Genomic DNA, 12952 nt, shown 5'->3' on the forward strand with positions numbered 1-12952 from the left:
AAGGTATTATCTCCTCATTTAAAGATCAAAAATATCCTTCCGAAATAATCCAAAAGGCCGTGAAAAAAGTGGAACAGATGGAGAGAGCGAATTTATTGGACGCCACAAAATCGAGTAAAGACAAAAAATCAAATTATAATAAAAAAAATAATATTAAAACTTTAGGCCTTAAAGACAGGACCACCCAATTTGTCACACAATTCAACGAGTGTTCCAACGAGATCAAAAATATAATTAAAAGAAACACCACTTTGTTGCTACAGGATGAATTTCTACAAGACATAGTAGAACCTAATGGGGGAATCATATTTAGGAAAGGAAATAATTAAAAAAAACAATTAGTGCATAGTCACTTTGAAAATAAACAACAAGAACCCCCTAAAAATGTGAATCCCACAAATTGGTTGCCAGAAAAACCACTAGGTTTTCATAAATGCGGAAATTATAAGTGTTTGACATGCGCAAACTTAAAACAAAGAAAAATCTTGGACTTTCAACAGGTGAAACATTTCATGTAAAAAGTTTCCTAAATTGTAAAACCGCGTTCGTCATTTACATCATCGAATGCGGTTGCGGCCTACAATATGTGGGTCGCACCACTCGTTGTCTACACACCATATTTTTAGAACATAGATGGAATATCTTAGGAGGAAAAATGAACCATCCCCTCTCGAAACATGTATTTAGCTGCCAAGGTGCTTCATTGAAGAACGTAGAAGTAAAAGCCATTGAACAGGTTTTAAGCACCAGTAGGGGCGGTGATAGGTTCAATAGACTCTGTGGCAGAGAGGCCTATTGGATCTTCCGCCTGGGGACAATGGTGCCTAAGGGATTAAACGACACTATCGAACTGAACAACATTTAGGTGTCAATTACATTACTTAAAGTATTGTTGCCAGTTGTCTGCTACATACTCTGCTGTCCTTCTTGTCATTGGGTTTTGGGGGAGGGGGGTGGGGGCTATTGTTTGCCAGAGGGAAGGGGGATAGGTGGGGGAGGGTGGTTAGTAGGTTTTTTATTTGTTAATGCATCAAATTGATATGGGCATATTTCTGTTCCCCCCTTTCTTCTTGGAAAGGATAAAATGAAAAAGAGGTCCCTGTTTATGTACATTTATAAGAATTATCCCTTGGATTGTATTGATAGTACTGTTATAAATGACATCACCCCACAGGGCTAACTATATACCTTTTGGTCCCTTTAAGTATATGATAAATATGAATTTTTGTGCAATATAGCAACTATGAACTATACTGAAAATTTCTCTCCAACCTGAAAAATGAAATTTCTCCTTTTTATATATATATTTTATGTATATTTATATGTTTTTTGTTTGTTTTTTGACTTTATTACAATTAATTCCTTTTTCATTTATTATTATTTTATATATATTTATATTTTTTTTCTTTGTTTTAAATGAGAAGAATATACATATTCAGTGTTATATATGGTTAAACGGGTTGGGATCATTTGGTCTATTGCATTATGGTAGAAAGTCATTAGGTCGAATCCATTAGGTCGACATGCTAAAAGGTCGAAATGATTCTAGGTCGACATGGGAAACGGTCGACATGATTCTAGGTCGAAAGGTCATTAGTTCGACAGGTCATTAGTTCGACAAGGTTATTAGTTCGACATTGTCTATGTCGACATTCACAAGGTCGACATGGGGTTTTTCACTGTTTTTTTACCTGAATGTCAACACAGTCGACATGGACACAGTTTAAAGTGCACTGCATCCCCTCGCATCGCTCGCTGCGCTCGCTATGCGTCGGGCACGGTGCCTCGCTACGCTCGGCACACTATTTTATTCTCCCACCACGCCCTAGTGGATGGTAGGTCATGAAATACCGCCTGTCGGCACATGTTGGCTCAAAAAACAGTGAAAAACTCCATGTCGACCTTGTGAATGTCGAGATAGACAATGTCGAACTAATGACCTTGTCGAACTAATGACCTGTCGAACTAATGACCTTTCGAACTAGAATCATGTCGACCTTTTCCCATGTCGACCTAGAGTCATGTCGACCTTTTAGCATGTCGACCTAATGGATTCGACCTAATGACTGTCGACCATAATGCAGTAGACCAAATGACCGCATCCCGGTTAAACAACCCATGGATAAAGAATGTTTATATATATGAAAACATATCTCGCTCTATTATATGCAAAAATACGAATTACTATTTTAAGTGTATATATTCTATGTTATACGTTACATGTTAAATGTTGTATGTTAAAATCCCCATTGGAAGCCGACCATCATTGGTAAACCCGTACAAATAAGCACAATGAACTCTGTTTATTTCCCTCCGTCATATAGAGAATGAGACCTGTCAGAATCAGCGTTATTAACATCCAAGCTGCCTAGACAACTAGACTCTAATGATGTCCATTCGCTATGTCCGAGGCGTGACGCGTTAAGCAGCTCAAAGCGAGGCTTGACACGCTAGCGCCGTCGAGACCAGCTACGCTGAGCCGGAAATATCCCCGGCGTAAGAGACGGTATGAGAAAGAGGCTTGACGCGCATAGCGGGAGCATGCGCAGTCGGCCCAAAACCACAATAAAAGGCGGAAGTGATCAACTGGGTTTAAACCACTCCTGAGGAAGCCACTGACAAGCATCGTGAGGCGGAGAAACGCGTAGAGGAACGAAGGGGGACTTATGTGGCTACCACTAGACAGCACCAACGATCAATTCTCAGATATGACCGTCTAATCGAGAGAAACATCGGTCGGAGAACATCGCGGTATCTACAGCCTGCTATACCCCATCACTGCTCACAAGCCTGAAAATCATAAGTATAAAGCCTTAAAACCTTGTATGTGCACAGCAAGTGTTGGGACTGGTACTTCAGTATCTCTGCTACAATTGCCACTAACTACCTTTCATGCATGCTATTAACTACTAACCAGTCCTAAGGGATGGGAATGGACTAACTATTTATATGTTGTGAGTCCTGTTTGTCTAATGTTGGCCACATTATTGTTATATTTTATATTTTAAAATAAAATAATTTTCTATTATTCAGTACAGCGCTGCTCCATATTTCCTTTTTTTCTTGTCTAAGTAATATACCTGAATTGGTAATATGAGGAGAAAAAAAGTTACACAACCTCGGTATATAATTATTATTTTTTAATAAACACTAACTCTGGCAGTCATTGTTGCAGGTATTTATTTGATACGGCGGCTCCTACCCCTAGTTTTGATGTTGCCACACCTGGGCTTCCCCGGGGGTCTCCCACCTGGGTACTGTCCTGGCCCTCCACTGCTTGGCTTCCAAGTTCGGAGAGGGTTTGGGCAGACCAGTGGGGTATGGTGGCAATATCTTGGGGTTTAGTGTCCCATCAAATGTGGACTGTAGGGCTGCAAGAGGGGATCACTTCACCAGGCGCAACAGGTGAATCCAAATAAATGCTTGGTTTAAGAAAAATATACAGATATATATCGGTTTTGGGATTGAAATGTCCCTGGATAATTTAGGCAATTAGACAAAAGTTGGTCAGTATGATCATAAAACTAACTCTAATATTCCTATAGGTACATTAATTAGGTAGAGTATGTTTTGGCTGAGAGCACAGTATGATCACAAAAATGTAGCAGTTGGCTGTTTGCTGGTGGCAGAATTTTAAAGATATGGTCACATGCGATAATTGCACCATGGCACTGCAGGAAGAAGCCCGATAGGCGAAACACGTGTTCAGTTGTAAGTTCCAGCCTCCCACTCCTCCGGCCATCAAGCAAGCAATCAGCGGCAGCCCACGGCTCCTACACACCGCTACCCACACGCTCACCAGCGAGCTCCGGCTCAGCCAAGCAGCGAATCCAACGTCACGAAGTCCTCACCTCCGGCTCCGTCACACAGCATCCAGCGGGTCACTTCTCCGCATGTGAAATCAGCTGTGCGGTCAGCCAACAACGGGACTACCGATCGTTCCACGTCAGCCGCTAACGTAGGCAGCGGCAACAGGTCAGACAGGCGCTCCCTCACTGCAGCCAGCAGCGGGGTAGCGGTCTAGATATACACAACGACTTCTGCACTAATTGTATCTCTTTCATCTTTGCAACAAATTATCCATGCCTCTTTGAAAGCATTGCCACTAACTCTTGGACTCCCAGTCCAGTCCCTCAAAGCCTGGCGGCGAGGCCGGGGATGCATCCTCCATGAACCCAGAGGAAGAGGATGGCAAGGAAATGACAGCCGCGCCAGGGCAGGCGACTCGCTAAAGCAAGGGACCCTGGTGCTGGTGAGCGGTGGCGTCCATGACGTTCTGGCGTCCGGGCGCAGTCAACCCCCCCTTACTTACTGCTGCAGTCTGAGAGATAACCCCTGTGTTTGTGGAAAAAATAACTTGAGCCTCCTCTAGGATACCTCCCAGGTAACTGCTCTCCTGGGCACTTCTGCAGATGTATGATGTGTATATATATATATCTATTTATATATATCTTAATAATGAATATGTTAAAATGGGGGGGGGGCGTGTCAAAAAATGTTGTGCCTAGGGGTGGCCTGACCCCTCAATTCGCCCCTGCCAAGAGAGCGTGGTGGAACTCACGTGAGCATCAGGAGGAGTGGGCTGCAGGTGGAGGAAAACTATAGAGTCAACAGGACCTGTGGGATGTGATTGCACACACACTTTAACCACTGCATATGTATACGGTTAGAGTTCTAAATATGTGAAATGGGTAGTAGTCCATTGGAATGGTAAACCCAACCATCCCTTGCCTCCGAATACAGTTGTAAGTGTCCCCATTTTTACAGGTATCTTAACATTGTATGAAGTCATCCAAAATAGCAGTCTGGCTAATATTTTTTTTTCTACACAAACTGTTGTTTAAATTAGGTTAAGAACACTTATTTAAAATATATCCAATACATTTTGTTATATAAAGGAAAACAAAACTCAAACATTGGATACAAAAAAATTGATAACTAGAAAATTGCAACCATCAATGGCCGAAACATTGTGACCTCTTTTTCCCCATTTGCTTCTCTCTGTAACCTCTGTGAGAAAGGTAAAGGTCTGCTTTCTAACATTACCCCAGTGGCTACTGTTGTCTGCATGGCTGTCCGGATCAGCAGTGATTTACATTAATGAGTAGTTGTAATAACAGCCTCTGAGTGTATGTATGAAATGAGCATTTCTCAGATATCTGTTTTCCTAAGTAGAAGTATATTCAATAGACAAAAAAAACCTTACGGTTTCACATGTCCCATTAAGGCTTCTTATACATGACCTGGCATTTCAGAAACCTGTTGTAACTCTTCCACTCAAATGTCAAAAAGCAATAAAATTCCTATCATTAAGGCTGATGCCTTAATGGAAGTGTTCCTTGCGCAATACAGATATGGTATGCCATCAAAGCTAATTCACAGATTTGTGTGCTCATTAGAATACACACATGCAGTCTACGCAACTGAAGGTCTGAGTAGTTACGTGGTGCACCCATCCCATTCGGTCACCACAAGAATCCCATATTGCTCCAACATCCTCATTCTGTACATCCTTCTCATTTAATATGCACATTGAGCTCCCTCAAACATGTTTGTTAATTGTTAAAACTAATAACCCATCTACGGTATATACTTGGTTCCCCTATATGTCTCCATGCTGCTCTGTCTTTCCCAATCCCTACTGATGTGTTCTTCCATCTGTGCTAGTCTGTATTCACTTATCTGCACCATCTGTCTTTCCCCATCTGTGCCTTGTCCATACCACCATCTCCTCCTCTCTGCACTGCTCAGTGTTACCTTCTTCAATGTCACTCTGCCTCCACCAATACATGCCACCCTATCCTCTCCCATCTGCACCAATTTTCTACCCATCTGTGCCAGTGTTTTCAACCCATCTGCATTGTCCCGTCCCCCCCCCCCCCCATCCACACCTCTCTGTCTCCCTTCTCATCCATGCTGTTTAATATCTCCCCTCCACACCACTCTTACCCTATTCTAGCATATTGTAGCTGGCATCGCTGACATCCTGAAGGTAAGTATCAGGGTCACTGTTAGGGTTATAGCCTGGGGGAGGGGCTTATCCCTAGCCACCACCCGAGGATTAGGCCTAGCTGCCACCCCCCAAGGGTAGGTAAAAATACTTGCCCCCTCCAATGTTGGGATTGTCTTCCCAACATCCACGTTGCTCTGTCCCCCTACCGTCTGTGCCATTGTCTTTCCCCCTTCTGCACTTTGTCTGTCCTCCAACTGTACCACTCTCCATCACCATCTGTTGCACTCTGTCTACCCCCAACTGCATTACTCAGTCTTACCTCCACACATCTGCAAAACTGTTTACCACCTTTTTGTTGCATTGCCCCTCCATCAGTGCTGCTTAGTCCACACATTTCTGCACCGCCCCCCCATTCCCAATCCACACTTCTCGGCCTCCTCTCTCCAATAAACACCACTCTTACCCCATCTGCTCAGCTCTGTCAGGTGTTTACCCTCTCACCTACAGGATTGGACCACCTACAAAACATTTTTTTTATTGCCTCTTTGCTTTTGGGGACCAAAGCACCCACATAATCAGTGTGGGACCTACTATATAAAAAAAACTCCAGGTGAGTCCTGTAATCTTTAGCCACCTGTTGAGATTGTGCTTCCTCCAAATCAACCAATTCAGGTCCGAAGTTGATCTCCAATTGACATCAGGAGTCCGGGGTACCAGCTGACACCCTTCTCCAGGTGAGCTATATCCAACACTAGCCACCTGTTGAGTTTTGTGTCTCCTCCCCTCTCCCTCCCCACAGTAGAAACACCTGCGGTTACCATAAAGTGTGGAGCACATCCATCAAGTGACATTCGATCTATGTGTCACATCTAGGAGGGCTTCAATTACCTCCATCGACCATCTTGAGGTCCCCAGATATAGCCCAAACAACTGGGGCTTAACCAGATTGAATCTTCACTGAATCCTCCAGCGGCACCAAATAGGATACCGTAAAAATAGAGAGGACCTGCGAATTTTCCCTTTTCAATCATCCCACCACCCATCCTCCCCCCCTCCCCCCTTAAGCAGAGGCATCCGATACATAATTGTGGTCAAGTGCACTTACCAGTTGGACTGAGATCTCAAAAGTTAAGGCCAGTGGTTTTATGACCCATCCCACCAGTGAGAATTTTATCTTTATTATTATACATTATGTAATGTTGTATGTATGTATGTTTTCTTAATACAGTGATCTTATATAAAGAAATATTGATTCAAAATATTGTTTATTCATTGTAACACCGCGCTGCTTCTTTGTTGTTACAGCTCTGTCTTCAGACCTTCAGTTGCATAGACTGCATGTGTGTATTCCAATGAGCACAAATATCTGTGAATTAGAACCTCCACCATTGTGTGAGTGACAGCAACCTCACTCTGTGAGAGTGCTGAATCTGCACTTACCTACAGGCTGTGATCGCGTACCATATCAGTATTGTGCAAGGAACATGTCCATTAAGGTGTCAGCCTTAATTATAGGAATTTCATTGCTTTTTGACATTTGAGTGGAAGAGTTACAACAGGTTTCTGAAATGCCAGGTCATGTGTAAGAAGCCTTAATGGGACATGTGAAACCATAAGGTTTTTTGTCTATTGAAAATCATTACATTTTTTTTTTCAATTTATTTTTTTCTTTATGACCGTGCAGGAGTGCACAACGTTAACAGGGATCGCACACACTAGGCAATATTGCCATCAATATTGCTAAAAAAAAACACGTTTCTGAGTGATATTGTGAACAATATTGCCTAGTGTGTATGAAGCTTAACAGGTTTTATTTTGTTAAACATTATTTATAATTAGGCTACATTACTCTCCCTTTAAACCAGAACATTTATAAATTACACAGGTTCTGTGGCTGCCTGACTTCAAGCCTACATTCCAGCCTACATTTCACCTGATTTAATCAGACACAGAACATGTGTGATTCACAAGTGGCCCAGTTTAAAGGGATAGTATAGTACAGTACTACATATAATATATTATATATATAGATGCGAGTATTGTTTTGCACTCTGGACAATTTGATTAGAACCAAGGTGCCTTCCACGTAATTATAAATATCTGTAGACTCCCATGTACATCCAATTCCGGAGAAACATGCGAATAAGAGGCGGCACTCAAATGGATTGTTTAGCGGTGTATTAATAAATGCATAAAAGCTTAAGGTGATCCATTAGACAGACGACGTTTCAAGACCTGTGTGGTCTTTTCATCAGGTCAGGTATCAAATACATAGCATGTGAGCTGTGCAAAAGCATTGAACAAACAGTTTCTTACCTCTCTAGTGAGACAATAAATATACAGTCTTACAGCGTGCAGGAGCGATGCCGTGCCTCTGAGACTTCCTGGGACATTATTAGTGCAAAAAAACATTGTGACACTGCAAATCAACTTGAACTGTGCTTGGATAGTGAATAACATTGTACACATTATGTAGAGTGACATAATGCTGTGAAAAAAAGTAAAAAAAATTTAAAACGCTAACGGCAGGGTATAGAGTATATATCACATATTAGGCTTATTCATAACTTTTAGGAGAGACCACAAAGGGGGTCAGGGTCATTGTCCGATCTTAGTGTAGTATGTGTCATATATGATCACTACTTGTTGGTTATGGACGCCGGGGTCCGCAGTTCTCACATACGATCCCGTTGTCTGTAATTGACGGCCCGATCGTGGCTCGATTGTATGCTGATCCAGTCTATGCTTAAGACATGACCCTGGTCCTTTATCACTGGGTCTGAATTTGCAAGAGCTTGGCGGTATTTATTTCCCTATGGTAGGGGGCTAATGTTATTATAGAAAAATGTTCCAAGTGAACTTTTCATTCATCCCATGTGGTACCAGTGTGTTCAACGTATGGATCCACTTAGACTCGCATTGGGACAATTTTTTTGGCGATCACCCCCTCTTGGATTTTGAGGTACGTGATCTATAATCTTGCAGCGCAAGCTAGCAAGTGAATGTCCCATGTTTTTAAAGTGTTTTGCAACGGGTTGTTCCATTGCTTTAGAATCTTTTCCCTCCAATGTAGCTCGAATTGATGAGCGATGCTGCGCCATCCTGGTCCTGAGATCCCTGGTGGTTTGTCCCACGTATATCAGGCCGCACGGACATATAATGATATATATGATATATGTCATAATACAAGTTAATGTTTGTCTTATTTTGTGCTTCATTCCCGATTGCGGATTTTTGACGTAGGTCCCAGATTCCATATAGCTGCAGGTAGTGCGCGATGGACATCTCACACTTCCACGATTTCGCATGGGGAGAAACGTCTCTTTGGCCAGTGGAGTTAAATTTGTTTAAACCAGAATATCTCTTATGCTTCTACCCCGACGGTATGAGGGCATCAGTTCTTTATTCTTTAAGCACGGTAGATCCTTGTCACTTGTGATGATAGGCCACAATTTTTTTGTTGTCTGGGGAGAACTTCACATATTGGGGTATATTTAGTGACAAACGGGATTTTGTTCTTCATTTGTTTCTCCGGGACTTTTTGCAATAATTCATTGCGCGATATCTTCATCACTTGTTCTTTGTGTTTTAATAATTCTCTGTATGAATATCCCCGTGTTGTAAATTTGTTGATCATATCGTCCAATGTGTGCGACAAGATGGTTTTATTGCTGGAAATACGTGCTGCGCGCAGCATTTGAGACCGTGGGAGGCCACGGGTTAATGCCGGTGGATGACAGCTTGATTTCAATAGGAACGTATTCCTATCTGTTGGTTTACTGTATACAGATGTATGTAGCTGGTTATTCTCAACTTGAATTGCAACGTCCAGATAACTGATGGATTTCATATCTAATTGATATGTGCATTTAATTGGTGTATTTTGGGCATTAATTGAGGTGATCACCGCTAACAATGCTTTCTCAGTTCCGATCCAAAATAGTATCAGATCGTCTATATACCGTGTATACATATAAATCATGTTTGCTATTGCTGTATCTTGAAAAAAGAAGTCATGTTCCTGCTCGAACATGTAGATATTTGTGAGGGCAGGTGCCACCGGGGAACCCATCGCACATCCGGTCACTTGTATGAAGAACTGGCCATTGTGCATAAAATAGTTGTGTTTTAATGTATATTGGAGTAATGCGATGAACAAAGGGATCGGGATTGCATCAAACTTTTTCCGGTATAGGAATGTTTCTACCGCTGCTAGTGCACTGGAGTGGGGTATGACAGAGTACAAGTTTTTTACATCCAATGTGCACATAAACATTCCCGATGGGACATGCAGTATTTCCCTCAATTTATTCAGCAATTGGGTAGTGTCTTTTAAGAACGTGCGCTCCTGCATTATTAATGGTTGTAGAAATGTATCTAGCCATTGGGCTACTGGATGAGCAATTGAGTCAATGGCCAATATGATCGGTCTTGGGGGCGGATTCCTCTCGTCCTTGTGCATTTTCGGAATAGAGTATATCACAGGTATTTTAGGAAATTTGTTGATTAAGTTTCGCATAGTTTTAGCACCTATCTGTTGGGTTTTTATTGCTTGCTCCAAAATGTCATACAAGAATTTTTTGTACTGTTCCATTGGGTTAGAGGATAATTGCTTGTATGTTGTTGTGTCCTTTAGTAAGTCATCCAACTGGGCTACATAATTTTGACGGTCTTGGAGCACAATTCCCCCACCCTTATCTTCGGGGTGAATGATGATGGTTTGGTCCTCGGCTAGAAGTTTGAGGGGGCCACACGCTCAACCTTAGATAGATTATTGTGATGTACAGTCTTTTCCGAATGATGCTTAGTGATCAATTGATCCAGTAGCCGATTAAACATTTTCATCGAAGCATTTGCTGATGGTGGATCAAATGTGGTTGGATGTAATTTTTTAGGGATTGTTTGCGGTTGTGCAACTATGTGCGATTTTTGTTGGAAGAATTCTTCGTTTTTAATGTGCGATGAAGGCCGTATAAGTCTATTTTCCACTGAAGGTCTTGATGTGTCGTAGGAACAAAAGATTCAGCATCAAACAGTGATAGTGACTTCCGTGCCCATGAGTCAGATGACCCTTCTATTGCAGTAAGTGGCCCTTTAGGCGCAATAACAAGAGCCAAAGCCGTTGATGGTCGCGCAGAGGGGGCCAAAACCAAAGAATCTACAAAGCCTCCCACAAAGGGCATGAAAAATTAGTCTTCAACCTCTCTTCACGTATATTAACAGAGCCAGAAATGTCTGTCCTCAACAAGGGTTTATCTTTTGTTCCTACAACGACACATTAACACCAGTGAAAAATAGACTTATACGGCCTTCATCGCACATTAAAAACGAAGGAATTCTTCCAACGAAAATCGCACATAGTTGCACAACCGCAAACAATCCCTAAAAAATTACATCCAACCACATTTGATCCACCATCAGCAAATGCTTCGCTAAAAACGTTTAATCGGCTACTGGATCAATCGATCACTAAGCATCATTCGGAAAAGACTGTACATCACAATAATCTATCTAAGGTTGAGCGTGTGGCCCTCAAACATCTAGCCGAGGACCAATCCATCATCATTTGCCCCGCCGATAAGGGTGGGGGAATTGTGCTCCAAGACTGTCAAAATTATGTAGCCCAGTTGGATGACTTACTAAAGGACACAACAACATACAAGCGATTATCCTCTAACCCAACGGAACAGTACAAAACATTCTTGTATGACATTTTGGAGCAAGCAGTAAAAACCCAACAGATAGATGCTAAAACTATCAACAAATTTCCTAAAATACCTGTGATATACTCGATTCCGAAAATGCACAAGGACGAGAGGAATCCGCCCCCAAGACCGATCATATCGGCCATTGCCTCAATTGCTCATCCAGTAGCCCAATGGCTAGATACATTTCTACAACCATTAATAATGCAGGAACGCACGTTCTTAAAAGGCACGACTCAATTGCTGAATAAATTGAGGGAAATACCGGATGTCCCATCGGGAATGATTATGTGCACATTGGATGTAAAAAACTTGTACTCTGTCATACCCCACTCCAGTGCACTAGCAGTGGTAGAAACATTCCTATACCGGAAAAAGTTTGATGCAATCCCGATCCCTTTGTTTATCGCATTACTCCAATATACATTAAAACACAACTATTTTATGCACAATTTCCAGTTCTTCATACAAGTGACCGGATTGTGCGATGGGTTCCCCGGTGGCACCTGCCCTCGCAAATATCTACATGTTCGAGCAGGAACATGACTTCTTTTTTCAAGATACAGCAATAGCAAACATGATTTATATGTATACACGGTATATAGACGATCTGATACTATTTTGGATCGGAACTGAGAAAGCATTGTTAGCGGTGATCACCTCAATTAATGCCCAAAATACACCAATTAAATTCACATATAAATTAGATATGAAATCCATCAGTTATCTGGACGTTGCAATTCAAATTGAGAATAACCAGCTACATACATCTGTATACAGTAAACCAACAGATAGGAATACGTTCCTATTGAAATCAAGCTGTCATCCACCGGCATTAACCCGTGGCCTCCCACGGTCTCAAATGCTGCGCGCAGCACATATTTCCAGCAATAAAACCACCTTGTCGCACACATTGGACGATATGATCAACAAATTTACAACATGGGGATATTCATACAGAGAATTATTAAAACACAAAGAACAAGTGATGAAGATATCGCACAATGAATTATTGCAAAAAGTCCCGGAGAAACAAATAAAGAACAAAATCCCGTTTGTCACTAAATATACCATAATATGTGAAGTTCTCCCTCAGACAACAAAAAAATTGTGGCCTATCGTCACAAGCGACAAGGATCTACCGTGCTTAAAGAATAAAGAACTGATGCCCTGATACCGTCGGGGTAGAAGCATAAGAGATATTCTGGTTAAAACAAATTTAACTCCACTGGCCAAAGAGATGTTTCTCCCCATGCGAACTCGTGGAAGTGTGAGATGTCCATCGTGCACTACC

The 12952-nt window shown here is 41.9% G+C and overlaps 1 protein-coding gene and 1 pseudogene across 4 annotated transcripts in view; one reads left to right on the forward strand and one right to left on the reverse strand.

Moving 5' to 3' along the window:
* VPS16 (VPS16 core subunit of CORVET and HOPS complexes) overlaps window positions 1-12952 on the forward strand; it is an 827293-nt gene that overhangs the window by 526144 nt on the left and 288197 nt on the right. The window lies entirely within an intron of this gene.
* Window positions 3214-3332, reverse strand: LOC146025354 (5S ribosomal RNA; annotated as a pseudogene).

This window comes from Crinia signifera, chromosome 7, assembly GCF_055691185.1.
Source record: "Crinia signifera chromosome 7, ASM5569118v1, whole genome shotgun sequence".
Lineage (NCBI taxonomy): Eukaryota > Metazoa > Chordata > Amphibia > Anura > Myobatrachidae > Crinia > Crinia signifera.